Raw genomic sequence first — 24,537 nt, 5'->3', positions numbered from 1 at the left:
TTCATTTCTGCATGCATCTCATGTTACAAGAACCAGACATGCGCATCAAGTGACAGCAAGCAGCTTATATATCCTACTGACAAAATCTTACACCCATTACACAGAGTCTCTGGAGTCTGAAAGCCATCCTGAATCCTTTGATGACTGGTGTGGTCAACGAATTCGAGATGTGCCACAGTTCCAATTCTGGCACATCACTCTTCAACTGGAAGTCCTCCTCTTAACGTTTGTCAAGTCACTGAGGACAGCAAACTTCCCCCTGTACATGGACAGCCTCACACAGCTTGCACCATGGTTTTTCAGCATGGACCACACCAACTATGCACGATGGGTGCCTGTCCACATTCGAGACATGATGAGTCTTAGCAAGTCACACCCAGATATTGCTACTGAATTCACCAATGGCAAATTCACAGTTCACAAGACAAAACGAGTTTTCTCATCTATGGCCATTGACCAGGCTCATGAGCAAAATAATGCTGCTGTGAAGAGTGATGGTGGTGCTGTTGGACTCACTCAAAATCCAAATGCTCTTAGAAGATGGATGGTGGCTGGGCCGGAACTGGTTAGAATGACTACCGAGTTTGAAGCATCCATGGAGGGAAGGAAAATAAGGATTAATCAAGACACACGCCACCATGAGCAAACATATAGTTCACAGGTAATCTTTACTCAACATGTCAAACGTCTGGTTGAAGTAATAGAGGAAATGGGAAACCCCTTCCTAGAAGAGAGTACAGACTTGCTGCGGCTGGACACAAGAGAAATTGCTGACCCAACTGTTGTTTCTACTGTTCAACAGGCTGAGGAGATAGGTAAGCAACAGTACAAGACCTTCGTGGAAGACCGTCTACTGGAGCGAACCGTACCTCTTACTGAGTCAATAAAGAAGTATAAACTCCCATTGTTTAGTCGATCGTCTCCAAGAGAGAAATCCAAGACAAGTTTGCAAGTAACTTCGCTAAAGAGTGACTGCTCTTTATTCTCAAGACTCTACATTGCGTCTCAAACACGAGATGGTGATCTTGCAGAATTTTTCCGCCATGAAAACCAAGCATGTCCCCCGTCTTTATCTCAGCTTGGGAAGTTACGACTGGGAACCAAATCAGATCTATTGGTGTGTCTAGAGAGTTGCGCAGAGGTCAGAGGTGAAGCTCCAAAACCAGATACTGACGTCACTATCCTTGACGGGGCAGTGTTGGTGAACGTTCTGAAACCAGTTGCTGCCAAAACCTTTGATGATTATGCGCTGAAAGTATTCTTGCCACACATACAAGGTCACTTGCAAAGAGCCTGTCGTGTGGATATAGTCTGGGACCAGTACCGTGACAACAGCCTGAAATCTCAAGCCAGGGACAAACGTGGGAAAGGCATTCGAAGGAGAGTTGACGGATCCAATGTTCTTCCAGGAAATTGGCAGCAGTTCCTGAGAATTGATGCAAACAAAACAGAACTGTTTGCCTTCTTGACAAAACACATCACACATCTTGTATCAGATAAGCAGATAGTCACCACGGATGGTTCAGATGTGACGTGCATTCCCGCACGCGACACCAGTCATCTTGCCCCATGTGACCATGAGGAGGCTGATACACGAATGATGATACATCTCGCGGATGCAGTCCGTGATGGATTTCAGAAAATTCTTCTGCGTACGGTGGATACAGATATAGTGGTATTGGCTGTGGCAGCAACAACCAAACTCAAAATCCAGGAGCTTTGGGTGGCCTTTGGGACAGGCCAGCACTTCAGGTATATTCCAGCACATGAAATTGCAGCATTCCTCGGACCAGATAAGTCACAGGCCCTCCCGATGTTCCATGCATACACAGGGTGTGACACAGTCTCGTCATTTAATACACGGGGCAAGAATACAGCCTGGGATACCTGGAAAGTATTTGATGAATTGACGCCAGCGTTAGTTCATCTCTCCACGGGGACAGCAGACATCTCTGATGACGTTGTGGCAGTGCTCGAGCGGTTCACCATTCTTCTCTACGATCGCACCAGCAATCTCGTCAACATAGACGAAGCTCGACAGGCACTCTTCACGAAGAAAGGACGAGCCATGCAAGCTATTCCCCCTACCAGAGGAGCCCTGGTACAACAAATCAAGAGGGCTGTGTACACGGGTGGCCACTGCTGGGGAAACATGCTCAAGGTTGTTATGGATCTGCCCTCACCTGGGGATTGGGGATGGATCGATCCCCACAACTGGAAACCCCTGTGGTCCATGCTTCCTGAAGCCAGCATTTCATCAAGGGAGCTGATTTGTTGTAAATGCAAAAAGGGTTGCAAGGGACGATGCAAGTGCAAACAAGCTAGTTTGAAATGTACCGCTTTGTGCCAGTGTGGTGGAGAAAATTGTGACGTATAAACAAGATCAAACTGGAACTATCTAGTAATATAAGTTACCGTTACAGTGCTTGGTGGGTTAATTGACATGCTGGCAACACAAATGCAAATTGTGGTCATTTGGAGAACTAGGGCATGCCCGTACTATATATATATGTAAAATTATATCCCCCCCCCCCCCTCTATTTACATGAAATGGTTTGTTCCATTCGCAAAGCCAAAGCGAACGGCTTGCGAGTACGGTGACAATCCCCCCCCTCTATTTATATGAAATGGTTTGGTCCAAAGCGAACGGCTTGCGAGTACGGTGACAATCCCCCCCCCCCCCCCCTCTATTTACATGAAATGGTTTGGTCCAAAGCGAACGGCTTGCGAGTACGGTGACAATCCCCCCCCCCTCTATTTACATGAAATGGTTTGGTCCAAAGCGAAAGGCTTGCGGAGTTTGGTAAAGAAATCGCCATAGCGTGCACAAACGCGCAGGAAAGCGAAAGAATCGCAAATTAGTTTTAATTAGTTTTAAAACATAGTTTAACGCCAACATAGCGGCAACATAGTTTGCCAACGTGAAATAAATGAATACGTTCTCAAATGTGCCGTCCGAGGCAGAGTCTGTTCGGCACGTTCGGCACACGTGATAGCTCGCTGCTCTCTGATTGGTTGAATCGTTTTTTGGACATAGCTCGGTAACTACTTGTCCGATTAATATGAAACCTTGAAAAGGCACATCCTCGGGTCCCCAGCAATATACCTGGCAAGTTTCAAGTATATCGGACCCGTGGTTGTCGAGAAACAGCGGTCACAGACAAACACACAAACACACAAACACACAGACACACAGAGATTACTGGAATTATAGATAGATACAATTATGGCATATATGTGTATCTAGAGTCATTTCACTAGAACATAAAGAAGCATTTGTGTCGTCCGGAATTATTCATTAGATTATTATCTATGACTGTGCCAAATTTCATGCTTGTACGTCTAAACCCACAATTCTTATGATGGATACACCTATCTGCCTGACTACTGGTCAGACTTTGCGTCCAACGAGCGGTTGCTGGGAGAGACTCAAATGAGATTTGTTACCTGTATGGTCCGTGAACGTCAGCTGCGGCTGTATGGACATGTGGCTCAGCAAGGGAGTCTCTTGAGTGGAGGAGGCCAACGAGCCGATCGCGTGCGTCGTGGTTGCAGCAGGTTGATCGACATCTCAAGGAGAAAGGGATGGGCCAGGCATCAGCCTGGGGGATGGCCAGACGGAGGCCCCTGGAGTACCGTCGGAAAGTGGATGCGGAGACGCGCTGCCCCGGTGCGCGGTGCATGCTCCCATGCCTGACCTGACCTTCATCCTCTGGCTTTCCAATAACACTGCGATTGAGGTGGTTGTCCTGAATTATTGGTAGCTTGTGGAAGCTTAGCTCATATAAGTAAAACGAGGGTGGCTTGTCTTTGATGCACACCAGTTGGGAGTTCCAAAGACGATGTGACTGCAGTCCGTTGAAGGAATCATGGAAAGCTGGTTGTCCCACATCAGTTCTACAGGAGTGCGGAAAGTCTGCGTTCAATGTTGGCGTCCCTTGGTTTAGTGATGCTGCTCATTAGTGAGTGTGCATTCAACTTCATAATGACACCTTCTCCACTCGGTAAAACGATATGAAACAAACAGTGAGCAGTATTGAGAATACTAAATAACTTGGCTTCCGGTTCGATCGTGCCAATTTTCAGCTCCGCCGATTTCCTCAAAGACAAAGATTTTTTCTGTTCATTTTGCTGTCTCTGTGTTTACTGTGATTCTAGTTCGGTTTTGGTTAAAAATTTGCGTCAATTTGTTTTGAGTATTTGTCAGATTTTTCTCACTGGGTTTTTCAGGCCTACATTTTCCTAGTTCGAGTCCACTATTGTTTTTTATTATGTTTTCTCCCTACTACCTTCAGTCCTTTTACTGAATGAATCGAGACTTCATCAGCGAAGAGTACATTAGGACCCACAGCCTTGTGAAGAGCACAATTCTAGTTCCCGCCAAATTGGAACTATACGCAGCGAAGCATCATTTTGTCGGGACATCTCTTACGCGACCTGATTGTGGATTCTACTTCATCACTTGGATTTTCACCATACTTGTGCTTGCCAGAAGTGTTCTTCTTTTACTCACAGACGGATATTCAACATCTTTCCAGAATTTGTCTCTGAGGCCTCGGATTTTTATCACAAACTTTTCATGAGTTATTTCGTTTCCTCAATACTGCTCGCCGCTCGTTTCATATCGTGATTCCCAAGTGGAGAAGGTTTCATTATGAAGTCGAAGCCGAATTTTCTCTCGTGAACGTTTATCCTGACTATTCTGCAATCTACCTAATAAATGGTAAGTAGGAATTGTATTCACCATCTTCACACGTTCTACAGCACAAACCAAAGGTAGACCAGTAGAGCGATGCATTCCAACGAACAGATTTGGGCTCCAATGTTAACAGCAGCAGAAAAACTCAGATGAAGACAGAATTGGCGTCAGAAATTGGCAGGTCAGGTATTTACTGGCTTGGCCGAGTTGTCACTTCCCTAGTGCAGAGATTTTGAGAAGGTCGGCCACAGAGCATCGATTTTCGGAAGAACGCGCGCTGCGCCCGCTTGATGCCTCTCCTTGGAACCTGGCACCGTGGGCAATATCCCCTGCTGGTAATTTGAAGCTTATCGCATGGCAGCTTCACGTGAGGGCTAGTTATTCAAACTGTGCAGTGTGTCTTGGCAACGACCTGCTGCATCGCGAAAAAGGCCTTCTCTACATTCATTATTAATTTAAGGTGAGATGACAAAAAATATCAGATAAAAGGCGACGTGAATTGCAAGAGAAAGTACAATATTAAGGTTCCAATGTTTTATTAGTTTGAGTGTTTTTTTATATGAAAACTTGTTTCCATGAGAATGGCACATAATGACATGCAATTCGACAAGCCCATATATTGGAATCGACTGGCAGAAAAATATTTGATACATATCTAATCAGAAATCCCATTCTTAAGATAATTTCAAGTTGATAACGACAATAATTAAGAAGGCAATGATTTTCTTGATAATGCTTCGATCTCGTGTTACAGATTGATAAAATAATTTCAAGATTGTTAAACCACAAAAGTACAATTCTCAAAACAATACCTTTCGGCATTACATTGTTTTTTTCATTGTATTTGTTACGATTCCTTGAAAAAGTGCGTAGTGTTTGTTACCTCTACCACCGAAGGTTTTGTTGATGGAGGTTGTGTTTTCACCTCTGTCTGTCTGTCTGTTTGTAAACTGCATATCTCAAAAGGTTGTGGACGAATTAAGACAAAACTTGGTGGACCGGTTGGGTGTGTGACATCGACAAATTGATTCAATTTTGGTCAAGATCAGAATTTGGATCATATAATTTTCTTCAAGGGTGATTCTTCACCATTGAGAGATAGGACCAAAAACAAGACGAAGCATGATATTTCAAAAACATGAAGATGGATTATGACAAAACTTGGTAGGTGAATTGGTCAGGTGACAATAACAAGCTGATTAGATTTTGGTTCAGGTCTGGATCCTGATCCGCCCTATAAGTGGATACAAAACGTAAACCGTTCAACTGAGCGGAGGTATGTTCTCCACTGAGTGTCTCCTAGTTACAAATGGGAAGAGGAGTGAGGGTGGGGGAGATATGAGTACTGGTTCATTGGCAATGTTGTAGTCCTGAACCCAAGTAGTCCTGAGCCCAAGTAGTCCTGAACCTAAGTAGGCCTGAACCTAAGTACTCCTGAACCTAAGTACTCCTGAACCATAGTAGTCCTGAACCCAAGTAGTCCTGAACCCAAGTAGTCATGAACCCAAGTAGTCCTGAACCCAAGTAGTCCTGAACCCAAGTAGTCCTGAGCCCAAGTAGTCCTGAGCCCAAGTAGTCCTGAACCCAAATAGTCCTGAACCCTAGTAGTCCTGAACCCTAGTAGTCCTGAACCCAAGTAGTCATGAACCCACATAGTCCTGAACCCACATAGTCCTGAACCCACATAGTCCTGAACCCAAGTAGTCCTGAACCCGAGTAGTCCTGAACCCAAGTAGTCCTGAACCCAAGTAGTCCTGAAAAGCATTCCATAGCCACTGAAGAAGTGTCGGCTTTCCAACATGCATACCAGACTAGGCAAGACAGGAAGTTGTGATCAGTAGTAGAGAAATGGGGGTTCTAAAACACACTTGATTTTACATGTAAGTGAATGGGAAAAGTGCGTTGGAACTTATGCACCACCCACCGAAAAACACAAAAACATCCGTCTATTTCTCCCATTCCCATCTAAGCCATAAACAAAGGTTAAATCCTCAATAGACCCCCAAACCCTTTGTTGATTCTACAACACCCATATATTTTTAGCATCTCCTGAGCCACATATCATTTTTTCTAAGCCCCACCGACTTTTTCCTGAGCCCTGTGCACTTTTTTCTAAGCCACGCCCACTTTTCCCTAAGCTACGCCCACTTTCCCAAGCCCAGCCCACTTTTATAAATCCTACCCGCTATTACATCATTTCCAGTTAAGCCTTGCCCAGGTTTGCCCAGGCTTGCCCAGGGATTGTCTCAGGAAATTACCAAAGGAAACCATTCCCACCATCTATATATATAAAACACAGTTTGTGTGTGTGTGTGTGTGTGTGTGTGTGTGTGTGTGTGTGTGTGTAATGTTACCGATAGACTCCTAAACGGAGAGGCCCACGTGCTTGATATTTGGCATAGACATGGCCATTGAGCCTGGAAAGAACATGGCCTACCTAAAAATATTTGACGAGATCAATATTTTTACCTCAGCGCATTTCAGCGAGGAATATTATACACAGAATCTGAGCTGGTGGCAGAGCAGCGCGCTGATTCGCTCAGAGCGATCACGTGATGTTCCATCCTTGCCGCCATAATCTTACAGTTATGCATTCACACGTAATTCAGAGCGAAAAGCGATTGCGTTTTTTCACATTTCAGCGAGGAACATTGCCATTCACACCACATAGGTTTTTTTTTCTTTCATCTTTAGATCCATATTTTTAGCCATAACGTAGCGTAGCTAACGTAGCGTTAGCATAACGTAGCATAGCGTAGCGATCCTCGCTCAGGATCTTCGTCAGGTTCACGAGCGAGTTAGCCAAAACGTAAAAGTGAAAATATATCGAATGACCATTGCCATTCACACCACATAGGTTTTTTTTTCTTTCATCTTTAGATCCATATTTTTTGCCATAACGTAGCGCATTATGGCTCTCTCGAGCTCGAGTTAGCCAATCACCTGGGAGCATGAGGCCACGTTGGCCACGCCCACGACACGACGCAGAGTTGCAATCTTGCGTTTGCGTCGTATGCTTTGATTGCAGAAGTTGCATTCTTGCCAGCTCTGGTCCAGAAAACACCCATCGTCTCAAAGCAGCAGGATTTTCCAAGAGCCCAATTGCACCACCCGCACCTTTAACGATCCTGTTCTCTTGCTCATGTGCCTGATCGAAGGGGATTGAAGAAAACCTGTTGGAAGTTTTGGAGAGAACCCTAAGCTACCAGCATGCTCATACTCGTCCCTGATTGTGTCTGGCAAAGACTGCATATCCCTGATGTGGACAGGCATCCATCTGGCGTAGTTCACATGAGAAAAGGAAAGAATAGAGGAGTTAGTTCTTCAAGGACTTTCACATAAAATGGAAAGTTTTTCTCTCTTTGAGCCCTGATGAAGATGAGGATGAGCGTTTTTCTTTTTCTGGCCCTTTCAATCTTAGAGTTACTGAATTTCAAATGACAGGACTTGTGCCAAGAAGCAGCATGTGAAGCAAAACTGTCAGCAGTTTCTTCACCAAAGTAGAGCTCAGTAGGAAGAGCATCAATGGCTCGAAATGCTTCCACAATTAACAAAAATGATTTATAGGCATCTGCTCCATCAACGCCTTTATCTAAGGACTTCATGGGACAATTTAACGGTTCATCCTTGTCTTTCTGACAAATGATGCAGCAGCTCCAGTTGAAATCCATGGTGATACGTCGAAGCTGTAAGCACAAAATTGAAATGGATGGATTCAACATCAAAGGGCATCAACATCAAACATTAAATGATTCAACATCATCATCATGATTCAACATCAAAAAAATTCAGATGTCTATTTTATGCTACGTTGAAATTTTTCCTGACACAAGCAGAAAGATAACTTGGAGAATTAATGTTGCAACAAAGTGTCGCTGATTTTGTGTGGGCACCAAACGACAGACCTAATCCAAGTGCACCCATCATAAAACGAAAACAACAACACATGTTAACTCAGAAATAAATCTCTAATAACTGCGAACAAAGGGGGCCCATATTTTTGACATTGAGAAGTGGGGGGGGGGGGGGGGGGTCCCCCTGGCCCTTCACCTGACCTTTAGCCTCTGTTACAAGGGCCATCACATTCTAAAATGAAATGTTGTGCGTAACTTAGGTTATGAACCCAAAATGGTGTTAATAGACAATGTGAGAAAGGCATAAAACCCGTATTACAGCTACATGGGAGGGGGTTAGTGCCCCTGGCCCCCCTGACCCGGATCCATGACCCCGTTCCGGTGGCACCCCTTCTAAAATCAAAAGTTAGGCCACAAGGAAGCTCTGTACCAAAAATGACGCTTTTATCCACCCTGTAACGATAATCGACAAAACTGACGCGAAGCCACCCTACTACTTGGGTTTTCTTAGCGGTGCAGTCGCATTCCTCCCTGTGGCTTTCCTCGTCAAGATGCTGTTCTCTCTCCTGTCTCTCCTCGCGGTGGACCTCATGTGGAGATCGCTGGCAGTGCTTTGGGCCGCGTGGTGCTTTTAGGGCGTTGGACGCGTGGTGCTTGGAGTGGTGCTCAGTGCTCGGCGCTTTGGAGCTTGGAGCGAGGGATCTCGTGGTGTGCCGCTGAACAGACGAGGCCGGGGCGAGCGGATCGCTCGAAGCCTGGTGGCGCACGGGCGGGGGCCGGACACCAGCCGCGTTGGTCGACGGACGCAAGACGACAAGACAGATAAGGACGCACCATTTCACAAATACACGACGAACGTGTTTCTTTGGTAACTCATTCCCTCATCTCGTATCTGCAGTCTGGTGTGTAGGATCCCAATATAGGATTTAGTTTATCTGATTACCGTCGCGTTTCTTGTTATCGGGTTCCGTGGAATAAATCTCTATTTTTGTACATTAAATATTGTTGTTCGAGTTCATTAATTTCCCTGCAGGATCGAAGCTGCCGTCGGTTCGCTCAAGGTAAGCACTTTTACCACAGCTTCCACTTCCCTTCTTCCCGCGCTACATAAGCAAAATCCATGTTTTGTCGTCGCCTCCAGTAAATCAGTTCTGGTCCATCCGCGGTCCCTGGTCTTAACCAGAAGGGTCCGCGCGACAATATGTAACATATATAGATGCTTACATATGTAACATATTGTTACGGTTTTTAGAACCTTCACTTTGTAAAATAATAAGCCTTGTAAATAATTCCCTGTAAATATCCCCATCTTCCAAAGGTCAAAGGTTGCACCCTAGTTAGGCCATATTGCAACATGTAGGACACCATAGGAACCTTCTTCAGTTATTTCATTAGTATGTGTTTCAGGTAAGGATCTGTTTCCAATAGTTTGACTCTGCGTTGCATTAATCAAATAACCTAGGCCCCCTTTCAATTCTGTTCATTTTGCGGCGTAGCCTCCCTCCAAAGTGTATTGCGCGTCTCTGCCAGCCGCAGCGCTGGCTCCAAACGCCATTAACCACGCGGTCAAGCTGGAGAAAAAGGGGGAGGAGTTGTCGGGGCGAGGCGTGGCCCCATCAACGTGTCACAAAGGGAGGAGCCGGTGAACCCTCGCGACCTATCAGGGCCGAGGCGTGTTCACCGGTAGGCGGACATAAAAGGCATGCGCCTTGATACGCGAGCGCGTAATAAAAGCGTTCGCATGGGACTACTTGAAGAGTCGAACACAAAGAGAGGGCGAGGCGGTGAGAGAGTCGGTCCGCTACCGCGGCAATACCAACCGCGCTGCCTGCCGGGTTTCGCCGCGGAACCAAAGCATGGACCGGAGTGGAGCGTGAACCTGGAGCCGGACCTCAACGCCTGAACCATCTGCCCGGACCTTCCTCCCCTGCCATCTGCCTGGACCTTCTCTTCCTTCCTGCTATTCCCCTTTCGTGCAAGTCCGTTTGTGTTGTCCTGGGCGTGATAATTAAGAATGTATAAGATTGCCCTGTGTCCTTTTGCTCTTCTCCCTGTACATGCCCTTCTTTCATTTCCTCTTTCATTAGTATAGTTAATAAATCATATTTGTTCTTTCTTACCCTCTGCTTTCCTCTCATCCGATCGCTTTCGTGATTTCCTCAATTGAGTACCGGTGGCACGATTAGAACCGCTCAGAATTGGGTTAGTCTTATTGCTAACGGCTCGAATAGCGGCTTGCTAAACCGCTCGGCAATTTCCATCTGTCCGTGGTGCGAGCGGAAATTATCTCCCTGCTTTGCAGAGAGATTAGTAAGCAGGTAATTGGGAGTCCATCTTGACCAATCACCCTGGCCAATCTCAACCCCGCAAAGGAGCGTCATAATTTCCAGGAACGGAGGATCGGCCAGTGTAAAAGACAAGGGGATTAACCCCCCCCCCCCTTGGTAAGGGGAGCGCCGACCCCCGGATCCGCAACAATTGGTGTCCGGGAGTGAGATTTGAAGCCCGAACCAAATTTTATATATCACCTGGAAAAGATTTGGTCGAAATTACGAGCGGACAAAATTTTTACTAAAAACCAAATTAAAATCGTGCCATGGATAATCAAGGCGATCGGATGCCAGTGGGGGAAAATGAGGGGTTAGAGGCAACCCAGGACCCCAGGGAGGCAGTGGGAGTAATGGAAGCAGAGGTCGAAGAGGCTGCGGTAGAGGGGGTTGCAGGCGCACAAAATGGCGGCGCCTCGTACGTGGCGGCGAGAGCCGAGCCCGCAGCACCAATAGATATGAACCTCTTTATGATTCAACTCGCGGCAAGCCTGGAGAAGCTAAATTATGAGATGGATACTCAGGGGGAGCAATTGGGAAGCCAAATTGGGGGCCTAGAAGTCAAATTGGGGGGATTAGACAGCCAAATTGGGGGCCTAGAGGTCAAATTCGGAAGCAAATTAGGGGGCCAATTGGAGGGCATAAGTGGTCAAGCCCAATAAATTAACGAGGGGCTGGCGAGGGGGCAAGCCAGGTATGAAGCAAGGGAGTGTGAGGGGGAGGTTAACCGCAGGTTTAGCGAGGAGGTCGCATTGGTACGCGACGAGGTCGCGCGACTTGAGAAGCGCGGAGAAAGCGGGGCTGAGCAAGGCAAAGTCACGTGGACCGGGGTAGAGATAGCGACCCAGGGTATGGAAAAGCCAATGGCTGCAGAATTAAAAGAAATTTTTTTGAGCGCTTCGGCGTTTGTTGGGCTGGAAGAAGAAATCAAAACCGAAGCAATAGTGGAAATTGGGGCGGAAGAGATGCCGGACTTAGAAGAGCAACAGCGGGAGGAAGGAATGGAAATTGTGCAAAGTCTGTGTCCACATCATGCTGCTGTGCTTATTATCCCGAATAAAGATTTGCAGGTGTTGGAGCGGGGAGGAAGAAGAATCCCGAAGGTGAGTCGGGCTGTATATGGTGGTAAGAGGTTTTGCGGGAAAGTGTTTGCGCTAAAAAAAAATTCGTGCGCTTGGGATCGAGACAGCACCCGGGCACTCGTAAGAGGTCCGTGGTGCGCGTTATGAATGGCAATGGCGCGCGTGTACGAATGGCGTCGGAGCGCGAGTGTGTTACCGAGAGTGAGAGCGATACAGAGTGTGGAAGTGGAAGTGATCGTGACACGGAGAGTGAGTTGGTTGTGGCGAGAGAGAAAGAATGCACACCTGGAATGGTTGAGCGTTTGCGAGAATGCACACCTGAGTTGGTGGTGGAGCGCGTGATTGGGTGTGCGACAAGGGATTGCACACCCGTGAGTAGGTGTGCGCTGAATGGGTGGATGCAAGAATGCACCCCCATGAGGGGTACGGAGTACGTACCGGGAGAGTGTGCGCAAGACGGTGTGCAAGAGAGGTGTGTTATGGAATGTGCGAGCAGCGAGTGGTGTGTACGGGAGAGTGGAGCGAAAGAGAATGCACGAGGAGAAAGTGCAATAATGGAATGCCTGGAATGCATGAAGTGTATGGAAGGCGAGAGGACGACTTGGTGTGCGAATGCAAGTGTAAAAGGGGTCGCATATGCGTGTGAGCATGCAAGTCAAGCATCGACGTTGACCGGGGCAGCGGTTAGGCCGACATATAGCCGACGCGAGCGCTCGGGGCATGATGCTCTTTGTGTGCTGCGGGAGCCAGCCGGGATCGTAGTCGCGTCGCTCCTGCTCGAAGCGCCGTGCACGATTCGGGCCGGGCTCCGCCCTGTATGGTCGATTCCGCGCTTTGCCAGGCGAGGCGACCGGCCCGGTTCGAGGGGAGGTAGGAGGGGTCGGAGCAGCGCCCCCTTGTGGTGGCGGCGTTCCGGCCGGGCAAGGCTGGGCCATCGCGCTTGGGAGCGCAAGGCCCAGCGTAGGGATGGTGCTTGGAGCCTTGGCCCGACAAAACCTCCTCCCCTGAATCCGAATGCCGGACGGACCCAACCTGCAGGCGACAAACCACCCGTATTCATTGCTCGGCTTTGCGAAGCCGAGCTTTGATGATGCAATGACGCACCGAGGCTCATAGTACAGTGAACGGATAGGGATAGTGATGATGGCAAATATGATGTAGTGATGGATGGTAGTTTTACCATTCACATTACTCATTTGGGGCACATGAGCAGTAGTTTTATGGGGATTGGCTGTACAAACTAGCCAGGGAGGGCTTGGATAATCATTAGGGACCTAGAGATGACCATAGGTAACTGTAGATTTAAGTAGCGACATTGTACCTGTAGTGGGGACGCAGAATAGCTTAGATGGATAATAACGACGAGGGAGTGCTTAGTATAAGGGAAGACGGGGAGCATTAAGCTAGAGGGAAACCAGGTAGATTAGATGATGCAGTGTGTTTGGAGTGAGAGTGATGAATAAGGAATTGCGAATGGAAGTTCCCAGTAGTGCTGGTGAAATGAGGACTTGGTACGGAAGTTATTTGTGGTGAGCATGATGAATGGCATTGTATTGGGTGATTGACTTGCAAGGTGTGCAAGTGCAATACAGGTGTATGGAGAATGGTTGGATGGAATAGATGGTCTGGAATGAATGGAGTACGGAATGGATGGTGTGGAGTGAGTAGTGTGGAATACGTGGAGTGGAGTGTATGGTGCGAAAGAGTGGATGGGGAAGGATGGACCCCCTTCACGAGTACCCGGGGAGGGTAGTTTAAAAGTAGGCAGAGGGAGTAGGTAAATTGTGGTTGGATATTGACATCTGTGGTGGGAGAGTAGCAGAGTACTGCTTTGAGGGGTGCATTAGTGGAGTGAAATTGGCTGGGCGTGTGGCCTGTTAGTACGTATGGTTAGATGGGCACTCCGCCACTGTTAGTCTGTCGGCCAGGTGAGGCCGCAGGTAGGCTCTGGGAGCCAGGTAGAGCCAGTGTTCAATGGGGCCCGAGGATCCGGAGGACGGACCCGGGTAGCCCGACGCCAGAGAGGGCGGTAGTGGGGTAAGGGAGCCAGAGGGCCTTCCCCAGGTAGGTTAGGGTGAGGAGCAGGTAAGCTCGGGAGGCAACTGCAGTGGCGGAGGTGCGCAGGTAAGTAGGCCTGCTCGGGGAGCCACACGACCCAGCCCTGAAATTGTGCGAGGGCACAGGGAGTAGAATCGGGGGAGTGAGACCCCAAATTGGTGAGCGCCACAGTATGTTCAATGGGAGTTCGGTTCTTAGAACCACATAGAGTAAAGATGGCCAATGGTTTTGCAGGGAAAGACCCCGGGTAGTGTAAAGTGTGTTAAAGTCAGCTAGAAGGTATAGTTTAAGATGAAAATCTCTTCGCACCATCTGCATCCACTCACCTGAGGTGAGAAGACTCCACACCGATTTTTGAGCAAATGTTTGGTTGGGATGTAGGACGCATCACGATGTGGGGTGACATTGTTTATGTTCCATCTCTTCCTCTTTATGATTCAACTCGCGGCAATTTTGGGATTGATGGGGATTGATGATAAATTTGGTTTAGGTCGGAGTGATGAGAAATTGGGATCGATGACGAATTTGGTATTAGAGGAGATATGGGGAAGACAGGACGTTAGCGACGGATTTGTAAATTGTGTAAATACGGGTTAGGGGCAAGGGTAGATTAGGTGACAGGGGGGGAGGGGGGGGGGGGGAACGTACGCTAGGGACGAGCTTTCTCCGCTCGCTCTCCAGCGCACCTCACTCTGCATTGCCTTGTGTTAATGTGTACCCTTGCGATCTTGCCCCGCTGCTTTGCTTGTCCTCCTTCCCCCACTCACGCATTTGTTTCTTTTGGGCCCGGGGGGAGTGCGCAGGTGACCGCAGTTGTGTGCCCGCACCTCCGCTGCCTCCGGCCTGCACTGGTACACCACCTTATGGACCATACGTTCTGTGGCCTAGCACCACCATATGGACCCCACGTTTTTGGGCCTGGCACCTCTACTTTATTTCGGACCGGCCACTGTGGCCAGTATTTGCTTGCAGACCACTGTGTTGAAGTGGCACCTATGCAAGCAGGTGGACCACCTTAGTTGGCCCCTGCTGGCCGTAATAAAAAAAGAAAAAAAAAGTGGACACGGTTTGTGCCCTTTTATTATCAAATAGGCAGCAAGTGACAAGATCAAGGCAACCAGAACCAGCGGCCCAGCAGAGAAGACATCAGACACCTCATTTATTATTTTAAAATGTGTTGACTGTGCATTTTTTTTGGTGATGGTGCATTTTTTGTCATGGTGCTTATTGGTGCTTTGTGGTGCTTTTCATGCATTTTGCTGATGATGCTTGTGGTATGGTGCATCAGTGCAGTGGATGGCATGACCTTTCCTCTTTTCAAAAGTTATGCTTTTGTTTCCCAATAGTGGGGCGGCTTAGCCCAAATATTCAAAAGAATTGTGCATTTTGTGATACAAGCGCCAAATTTGGCACAAATGTACATTAATATGTTGCGAACATTTTCAGATATTGGGCCACTTGAAATTCCGTAATTTTTTTTTTCAAATTTTTTCAAATTTCGTAATTTCAAATTTTTCGGGTGACACCGTCACAATTTCGGTCTTCGTGGCCGGCCGATAGGCAAAGTGTGACCGGAAGGGACAAGGTTCTCCTGACCACGTGGCCCTCGATCTGGGAAGCGAGAGGCGTTCCATTAGTGGACGCGCCCCTCACGCCCGACTTTTGGGCGGCCCCGGCAGGCCGTTTGTTTTGACGTTCCGTGACAGGCCCCGCACCCCCACCTCCGGGCCGACCGGAAGCTTGTGCTGAGTACATCATACCTGAACAACTCAGTGAGGCAGAACACAGCAGTGCACACCAGGGTGACCCCTTCAGTGCATAAACCAATTAACCTGTCCACTGCAGGGCATATAGAAATGAAGTTATTTTCTGCATATAATAATAATATAAGTTCAGTTCTATATAACAATTTCTGTTATCACCACTACCACTACAACTACCACTACTACAAGCTTTGTCTGGAATTTTGTGGACTAACAGACAAACAGACATACAGACAAGCTGGGATCAAAACATTACCTCCTTCCACCATTGAGTGTAGAGGTAAACATCATGGAAATTATATCATGCCCTAGATTTAATTCATGCTTACCCGTGTATTTGCTTCACTGGTTCACAAGGTCTTTTGCATACATGTAATTCAGACTCTCGTCTTCATTGCTGACCACACAATGTTTGCAACATATTAATGTACATTTGTGCCAAATTTGGTGCTTGTATCACAAAATGCACAATTCTTTTGAATATTTGGGCTAAGCCGCCCCACTATATCGGCCGGCCTCGAAGACCGAAATTGTGACGGTGTCACCCGAAAAATTTGAAATTACGAAATTTGAAAAAATTTGGAAAAAATAAATTACGGAATTTCAAGTGGCCCAATATCTGAAAATGTTCGCAACATATTAATGTACATTTGTGCCAAATTTGGTGCTTGTATCACAAAATGCACAACAGGTTTGCTATGCTGCTACACTACAAGACAGGTCCTGGGTGCAGTTTTGTAAATAATCCAAATATAATACTCGTCTTTGTAAATAATGCTCCCCACCGTAAATGTTTAGTTTGGAAAATTAATTCCGCAATTCGGTTATTCTGTGGGCGTGAGTCAGTTAGGTAGAATGCAACGCAGCAGGCAGGACATGTCTAGTTTTTAAAATGTCGCACTCAGAGTGAGGTTAAAAGTAGAGGGTAACCACACCTGAGTGTCACACTAAGTTAAAGTTTTGTCGGCACGGGCGTGCCTGGAGGAGAGGAGGGTGCAGTGTTACGGTTTTTAGAACATTCACTTTGTAAAATAATAAGCCTTGTAAATAATTCCCTGTAAATACGCCATCTTCTAAAGGTCAAAGGTCGCACCCTAGTTAGGCCATATTGCAACACGTAGGACACCATAGGAACCTTCTTCAGTTATTTCATGAGTATGTGTTTCAGGTAAGGCTCTGTTTCCAATAGTTTTACTCTGCGTTGCATTAATCAAATAACCTAGGCCCCTTTTCAATGCTGTTCATTTTGCGGCGTAGCCTCCCTCCAAAGTGTATTGCGTGTCTCTGCCAGCCGCAGCACTGGCTCCAAATGCCATTAACCACGCGGTCATGCTGGAGAAAAAGGGGGAGGAGTTGTTGGGGCGAGGCGTGGCCCCATCAACGTGTCACTAAGGGAGGAGCCGGTGAACCCTCGCGACCAATCAGGGCCGAGGCGTGTTCACCGGTAGGCGGACATAAAAGGCATGCGGCTTGATATGCGAGCGCGTAATAAAAGCGTTCGCGTGGGACTACTTGAAGAGTCGAACACAAAGAGAGGGAGAGACGGTGAGAGAGTCGGTCCGCTACCGCGGCAATACCAACCGCGCTGCCTGCCGGGTTTCGCCGCGGAACCAAAGCGTGGACCGCAATGGAGCGTGAACCAGGAGCCGGACCTCAACGCCTGAACCATCTGCCCGGAACTTCCTCCCCTGCCATCTGCCTGGACCTTCTCTTCCTTCCTGCTATTCCCCTTTCGTGCAAGTCCATTTGTGTTGTCCTGGGCGTGATAATTAAGAGTGTATAAGATTGCCCTGTGTCCTTTTGCTCTTCTCCCTGTACATGCCCTTCTTTCGTTTCCTCTTTCATTAGTGTAGTTAATAAATCATATTTGTTCTTTCTTACCCTCTGATTTCCTCTCCGATCGCTTTCGTGATTTCCTCAATTGAGTACCGGTGGCACGATTAGAACCGCTCAGAATCGGGTTAGTCTGATTGCTAACGGCTCGAATCGCGGATTGCTAAACCGCTTGGCAATTTCCATCTGTCCGTGGTTCGAGCGGAAATTATCTCCCTGCTTTGCGGAGAGATTGGTAAGCAGGTATTTGGGAGTCCATCTTGACCAATCACCCCGGCCAATCTCAACCCCGCAAACGAGCGTCATAATTTCCAGGAACGGAGGATCGCCCAGAGTAAAAGACAAGGGGATTAAGCCCCCCTTGGTAAGGGGAGCGCCGACCCCCGGATCCGCAACAATATATAGACATAGCAAGCATGTCATTATTTTTCAAGATGAGATCCAAGATGGCTGTCTGGTGGCCATTTTGTTCCTTAAACATGTCTCCCACAATTTATCAGACGTGCATGGTCCAATTTTGTTCAAACTTGGCACAAAGACAACACATGAAAGTACACATATGCAGAAAAATTTGTTTTATAATCCAATTAAAGATGCCCAACTAGCGGCCTTTAACTCCACAGCAAAATTGCAAAAACCACATGCGCCATGACATTTTATGTCTTTTTCCCCTTGCTCCTTGTTGTATATGCCTGAACAAGCTCTACAAAGTGTCACCACCACTTCTGACACCAAAGGTGGTGCTAGACCCCCAAGTTGGACTCTCATAGCACCTCACCCCAGACGGAGTCCAAAACATGGTTGGGAGAAGTAACAACAAAATCCTTTGTGAAGATGTTGATGTGACCTGCTTACTGCAAAGAGCTCATTGGTCCCTAGTTTATTGCCGCCTTTTATCTCACTAGTTTCACATTCCCTGCAATTACACATCTTCCTTTTCATTCATAAATAGTTACGTAAATTAATTGATTCCATGTCCACACACCGATAAGTGATTTTTAATTTCCCCATTTTTTGATAAAATAATTGATTCACCCGCTCACCTTAACAGACCTTGTCTACTTTTTTTCTCCCAAATTGACTCCCCGGTCCTTCACTTGCCTCTTCTTTCCTCTTTTCAATAACCTTGATAGGCTCATTGGTAAGATAATTTTTTGTCCCACTACAAATACCTTTTAGGGAAGAAAAATGGCCTTGTTGTCTCTCTAAGATACACATTTTATTTATTAATAATCTTCACAAAGACGATTTTTTTTCCCTGATTCTGTATCATATTTCATGTTTTTTTTCAGACTGTAAGATAAGGTTGCAGTGTTTGATCATTTTATCAGTTGTTGATCGGTGTATTAGAGAACGACAAAGAGCACTATAAGGACGTACTTCAGTGTACTAGTCAGGTTCACTATGTTTTTTCGTTCAAAAATTTTGGAGATGAGCAAAACTATACATTTTTAGAATATTCAGGGCATGAGGAACCAAAAAATTAATGTTGGCATTTGCGTAGACACCTTTGCGAAAATGACACTCAGGACAGTGATGAAGATCTGTAAAAGCATATTCCTGAACGGTATAGACCGAGTAGATCCTGTGTATAGGACTTATAGTTCAATCTGATACTAACAAGGCTGCTTTCTTGCTTTATAAACCCATACCTATAACTTCAAAGGACTTGCAATATCAAGTATTATGTAATACAGTTATATCACAAATATAAAGGCAATGGTTTTCAATTACCTTTGTTTGTTGCTTTTCTATAATCCTGAGCACTATTTTGAGGCCTTTATTGGATTCCTTGACCCAGAAAACATAGGATTAGCATATTTAATTAAGTCTCTAGATTGACTAGAAGCCAAGATAGCGCAAAATATGTATTTTATGGTGGCCATTTTGAAAATCCAAAATGGCGGCCATGCAGGTGTCTGTGCAAATGCCAACATTGATTTTCGGATTCTCCATGCTCTGATTCCAAAAATGTACAGGTTTGCTAATATCCCAAAATTTTGAACGAAATTATATTTGTTAACATAGTGAACCTGACGATACACTCAAGTCTTGTGCCATTCCAGTCATCACCTGGGAATTTCAGGTCACAAACAGGTAATCTTGGTGTAACATTTGTCTCAAAGGCCTGGACCACTTTGAATGTGGGAGATTTGCTATCGAGAGACAGCAGAGGCGAGAAAGGAAAACCTGCCAATGTCCATCTCCGCAAGGACCAGTCCATACCTGCAATGTTGGCGGGAGATGCTGTGGGTCCAACGCGCAATGGTTCGTGGGAAACGCCAACGAAGGGACGAGATTCATCGAAAACAACGACTCACACCATCATTAGAGCGATATTAAAAAGCCATGAAATGTGATACAGAATCATGTTTGTTTACAAAGAGCATACTCGAAATGGAACAAATTATTTTCCAGGAAGACAGGATGGTCATTGATGCCAAGAAACAACGATGTCGTCCCACGAATATCACCTCGAGAGATGCCATTTTCCAAGGTGAAGATAAAAGAGAGATATGCCAGTGAAAGTGACTTGCTGCTCGCTTCTGCTGAGAAAATGAAATATTTAGGCTACTCCTGGAATGGAATAAACACAAACAAATATGAACCGAAAATGTCAGACCAAGGAAAACTCCGAGGATATGTCCATGGAGATTACTCTGACCTCTTGCTTGATAGATTATCTCACTTGGTGTTGTGTGAAAGAAACTAAGACAAACTGGTGATTGGAGACAGAACTTATATAGAGTAATTACTTTAGTACAGATGCAGTTCTCTATTTCATTGCATTGCTGATAATGACATAGAGGATTGACTTTTTACTCTGCGTTCGCTAAGCAAAAATCAGGGTTAGGCATTTGGTTGCGTACATGTGTGCAGTGCAGTACGTATGGTGTACGTGTCTGCATTTTTAGAATTCATTTTCTCAGCAACCGTTGATCCGATTGACACGAATTTTACCATAGGAGCGCATCTGCCTGTATAATTTCTTGTTCATAATTATGACGTCATGTCTCATGGGGGAGGTCGGCCAAATATATTTTGTGCCCTGATTGAATATATACTGTAAATCAGAAAACAACACATATAAATAAAAAGGAACTGAGTACAAATTTATATTTATTTTAAATTATCAGTTCGAGCTGGAAGGGAAAGTCAATACAAATTTATCAAAAACTGATTGGAAAAGTCAAACTTCCAACCTCATAGAGCAGATGTGCCCCCAATATACCACCTACCTGAGACTTCCGGCTGGGTTTTTACGATGTGATATATCTTTTATTTTGCCCATGGCACGATCTACATCTCGATTAATCAAGTCAAAATAACAAAAAAAGTAGCACTGATGAATACGGATAAGTCATGAATGTGTTTCTTAAGTTAGCTTAAAATATATAAACAACATGATGGAATTGTTTAAAAATTTGAAGAAGAATACATTTTGGTCACAAATATGCATACATAACCATATACGTTTAGCGCCATTATAATTAAAAAATATATCATTGAAACTTGAATATGTTGATTAATTACGTCCAATCAAAACCAGAGTACGTCTATTAATTACATGCCATTGAAAGATAAGTACAACAACAACAACAACATCCATTTTAAGGCCATTTTCCCTGATAGAGCGCGGGTATGAATTACATACCACTTGAAACCTGACTGTGTACGTCTATTAAATACATACTATTAGAGTATGAGTGCAGTACGTCCATTAATTACATGCTATGGAAACCTGAGTGCATCTATTAATTACATGCTATTGAAACATGATTACATGGGTCTTCTGTGTCTTTTCGGTCTTCGTGGTATGTTGGGGTCTTTTCAGTCTTTGCTGCATTTTGAGTATTCAGGGTCTTTTGGGTCTTGAGGGACTTTTGGGTCTTCAGGATCCTTAAGGGTCTTTGGGGTATTTTGAGTCTTTAGGGTCTTTAGGGGATTTTGGGTCTTCAAGGTATTTATAGGTCTTCAGGAACTTTTCCGTATTTTAGGTCATTGGGGTCTTCAGGGTGTTTTGGGTCTTCAGGGTGTTTTGAGTCTTCTGGGTCTTCAGGGTGTTTTGGGTCTTCAGGGTGTTTTGGATCTTCGGGGTGTTTTGGGTCTTCGGGGCCTTTTGGGTTTTCAGGTTCTTTTGGATCCTATGGGCCTTGAAGGGTATTTTGGATAGTTGCGGTCTTTAAGGGTCTTCAGGATCTTGAACGGTCTTTGGGGTATTTTGGTTCTTCGGGGTCTTTCGGATCTTCAAGGTGTTTTGGGTATTCAGGGTGTTTTGGGTCTTCAGGGTATTTTGGGTATTTAAGGGTATTTTGGGTCTTTGGGGTATTTTGGGTCTTTGTGGTCTTTAAGGGTATTTTGGATCTTTAGGGAATATGGTGGTCTAAAGGGACTTCAAGGGTCGTCAAAGGTCTGAGGGGTCTCAGCAGTCTAAAGGGTCAAAGGGTATATTCCAAAAGTACGTAATTAAGAGTTCATGGACTGTTTTTGGGTGTTACTTTAAGTTTAGGAAGAAGAAGATGTGTTGGTCACAAATAAACAAACAACCATATACGTTTGCTCTATTATAACAAGACTTTGTGGAATAAGTGCTGTTAAGGATGACATCATTAGTGCCTTAATTATGACGTCATAATTCGACAGGGACAACGCTTAGTCTGATCATTTTGAAATTTGTTGAGCGTGACCTACACAACAACAACAACAACATGCATTTTAAAGGCCATTTTCCCTACTAGAGCGGGGGTTAGCCTTGCGGTCCCCATGACAATCTTCTCCATTTTGCCCTATTTTCTGCATCTCTCCTTGTTAACCCCCTTGCCCGCATTTCTTCTTCCACCATATTTAGCCAAGTCTTTCTCGGTCTTCCCCGTCCTCTACTTCCTTCTACATTCATTTCCATCACTCTTCTCAACCAGTCACTTTCATCCTTCCTCAACACATGACCAAACCATCTCAACCTGTTCCTCTTCACAGCATCAATCACAAACTCTATTCCCATCATCTTTCGCAATTCATCATTTGTCTTCCTCTCTCTCAACGATACTCTGCACATCCGTCGAACCATTCGCATTTCCACCCTTTCCAACCTTCGTTGCTGCTCTACGTTCATTACCCATGTCTCGCTCCAATAAATCACAACACTTCTCACACATGCAGCATACACCTTTCCCTTCAGCTTCAACGACACTCCCCCCTCATCATCAGCACGCCACTCAGTTCCCGAAACTTCTTCCATGCACATCTCACTCGAGCAACCGTTGCCGAGTCTGATCCACCTTCTCCATTCAGCATGTCTCCGAGGTAGCAAAATGTTTTCACACCTTCCAGCTTCACGCCGTCTCCAAGATCCAACTCAACATTTCCTCCATCTGCAGCTCCCTCTGTGCACACCTTACATTTGAATGTAGCTGCCACACTGGTTAATGACCCTCTCAGACCTCTACATTTTTGATGAACCCACTCAGCGCACATTGTACATTGAATGGAGTTCACTCTGACACCCTTCCTACACATAGCACAGGGCCACTTCCCAGTTCTTTACACCTCACCACATGCTTTACCACTTGCCATCACCTTCGTCTTTCCGATATTCACCTTCAGACCTTTTGTCTCCATACATTCCTTCCACTTGTTGATCTTTTCCTTCAGTCCATCCATACTTTCCGCAATCAACCCCAGATCATCTGCATACAACAACTCCCACGGTAAACCCTCCTTTACGTTCTGAGCCAGCACCTCCATCACAGCTACAAATAGTAGTGGACTTAGTACCGACCCCTGATGCACTCCCACCTTCACCTCAAACTCACCACTGTTCCCGTCCTTCGTCCTTACAGCTGTGCGCGCTCTTTTGTACATTGCCATCACTACTCTGATCAACCATTCCTCCACTCCTAACTTCCTCAATGCCCATGTCAATACTTTGCGTGGAACCCTATCGAATGCTTTCTCCAGATCAACAAACCCAAGAAACAACTTCTTCCTCTTCTCCATGTACTTCTCCTGCAACTGCCTCACAATGAAAAGCACGTCTGTCGATCCTCTTCCTGGCATAAATCCAAACTGCATTTCGTCGATCTTCACTTTCTTCCTTATACTCCTCTCCAACACCCTTTCCAATACCTTCATTCCATGCTCCAATAACTTTATCGCTCGGTACGAGCCACACTCCAGAGGGTCACCTTTCCCCTTGTATAGAGGGATGAGGGTACTCAGTTCCCAATCCACTGGAATGCGGCCTTCTTTCACCACCAGTTACAGATCTCTGTCATTCTCTTCACACCCCAACTTCCTGTTGCCTTCAACATATCTCCCACAACTCCCGTCAGCCCTCCCGCTTTTCTACTCTTCATTGCTTTTATCGCTTCCTCAACTTCCTTCTCAGTTATCTTCTCTGCCGATCCTAAAACTGGGTTACTCTCCATGTTGCCATCCCATTCATTCTCTGTATTCAACAGCATTGCCATATATCTTTTCCATCTTCCTTCAATTCCATCTGGGTCGACAACGATTTGTCCCACTTCATCCTTCAAGCAACTCACCCCCATCACATCACACCTCTCTTTCGCTATCTGCTTTGCAATCCTGAATACTGCTTTCTGACCCTCTTCCGAATCCAAGCGTTCTCCGAACATTTTTCTACATGCCTCCTGCGCCTTTGCTACCTCTTTCTTTGCAGCCTTCCTGGCTGCCTTATAACTTTCATGCCCTGCTGTTTCTGCTCCCATACCCTTCACCTTCTGCCACTCCTTGAACTTCTTCCTCTTCTCGTCAATCTTCTTTCCAACTTCATCATCCCACCACCATGTTTCCGAGTGCCTCGGTGGTCCGTTTGTCCATCCACATACCTCACCAACGGCTCCCAACAGACTAGCTTTCATTGACATCCAACCACTTTCAAGCTCAACCACATCATCC

The sequence above is a fragment of the Myxine glutinosa genome, chromosome 14 (assembly GCF_964187855.1).
Source record: "Myxine glutinosa chromosome 14, kmMyxGlut1.1, whole genome shotgun sequence".
In the NCBI taxonomy this organism is placed as follows: domain Eukaryota; kingdom Metazoa; phylum Chordata; class Myxini; order Myxiniformes; family Myxinidae; genus Myxine; species Myxine glutinosa.
This window is presented reverse-complemented; position numbering follows the sequence as displayed.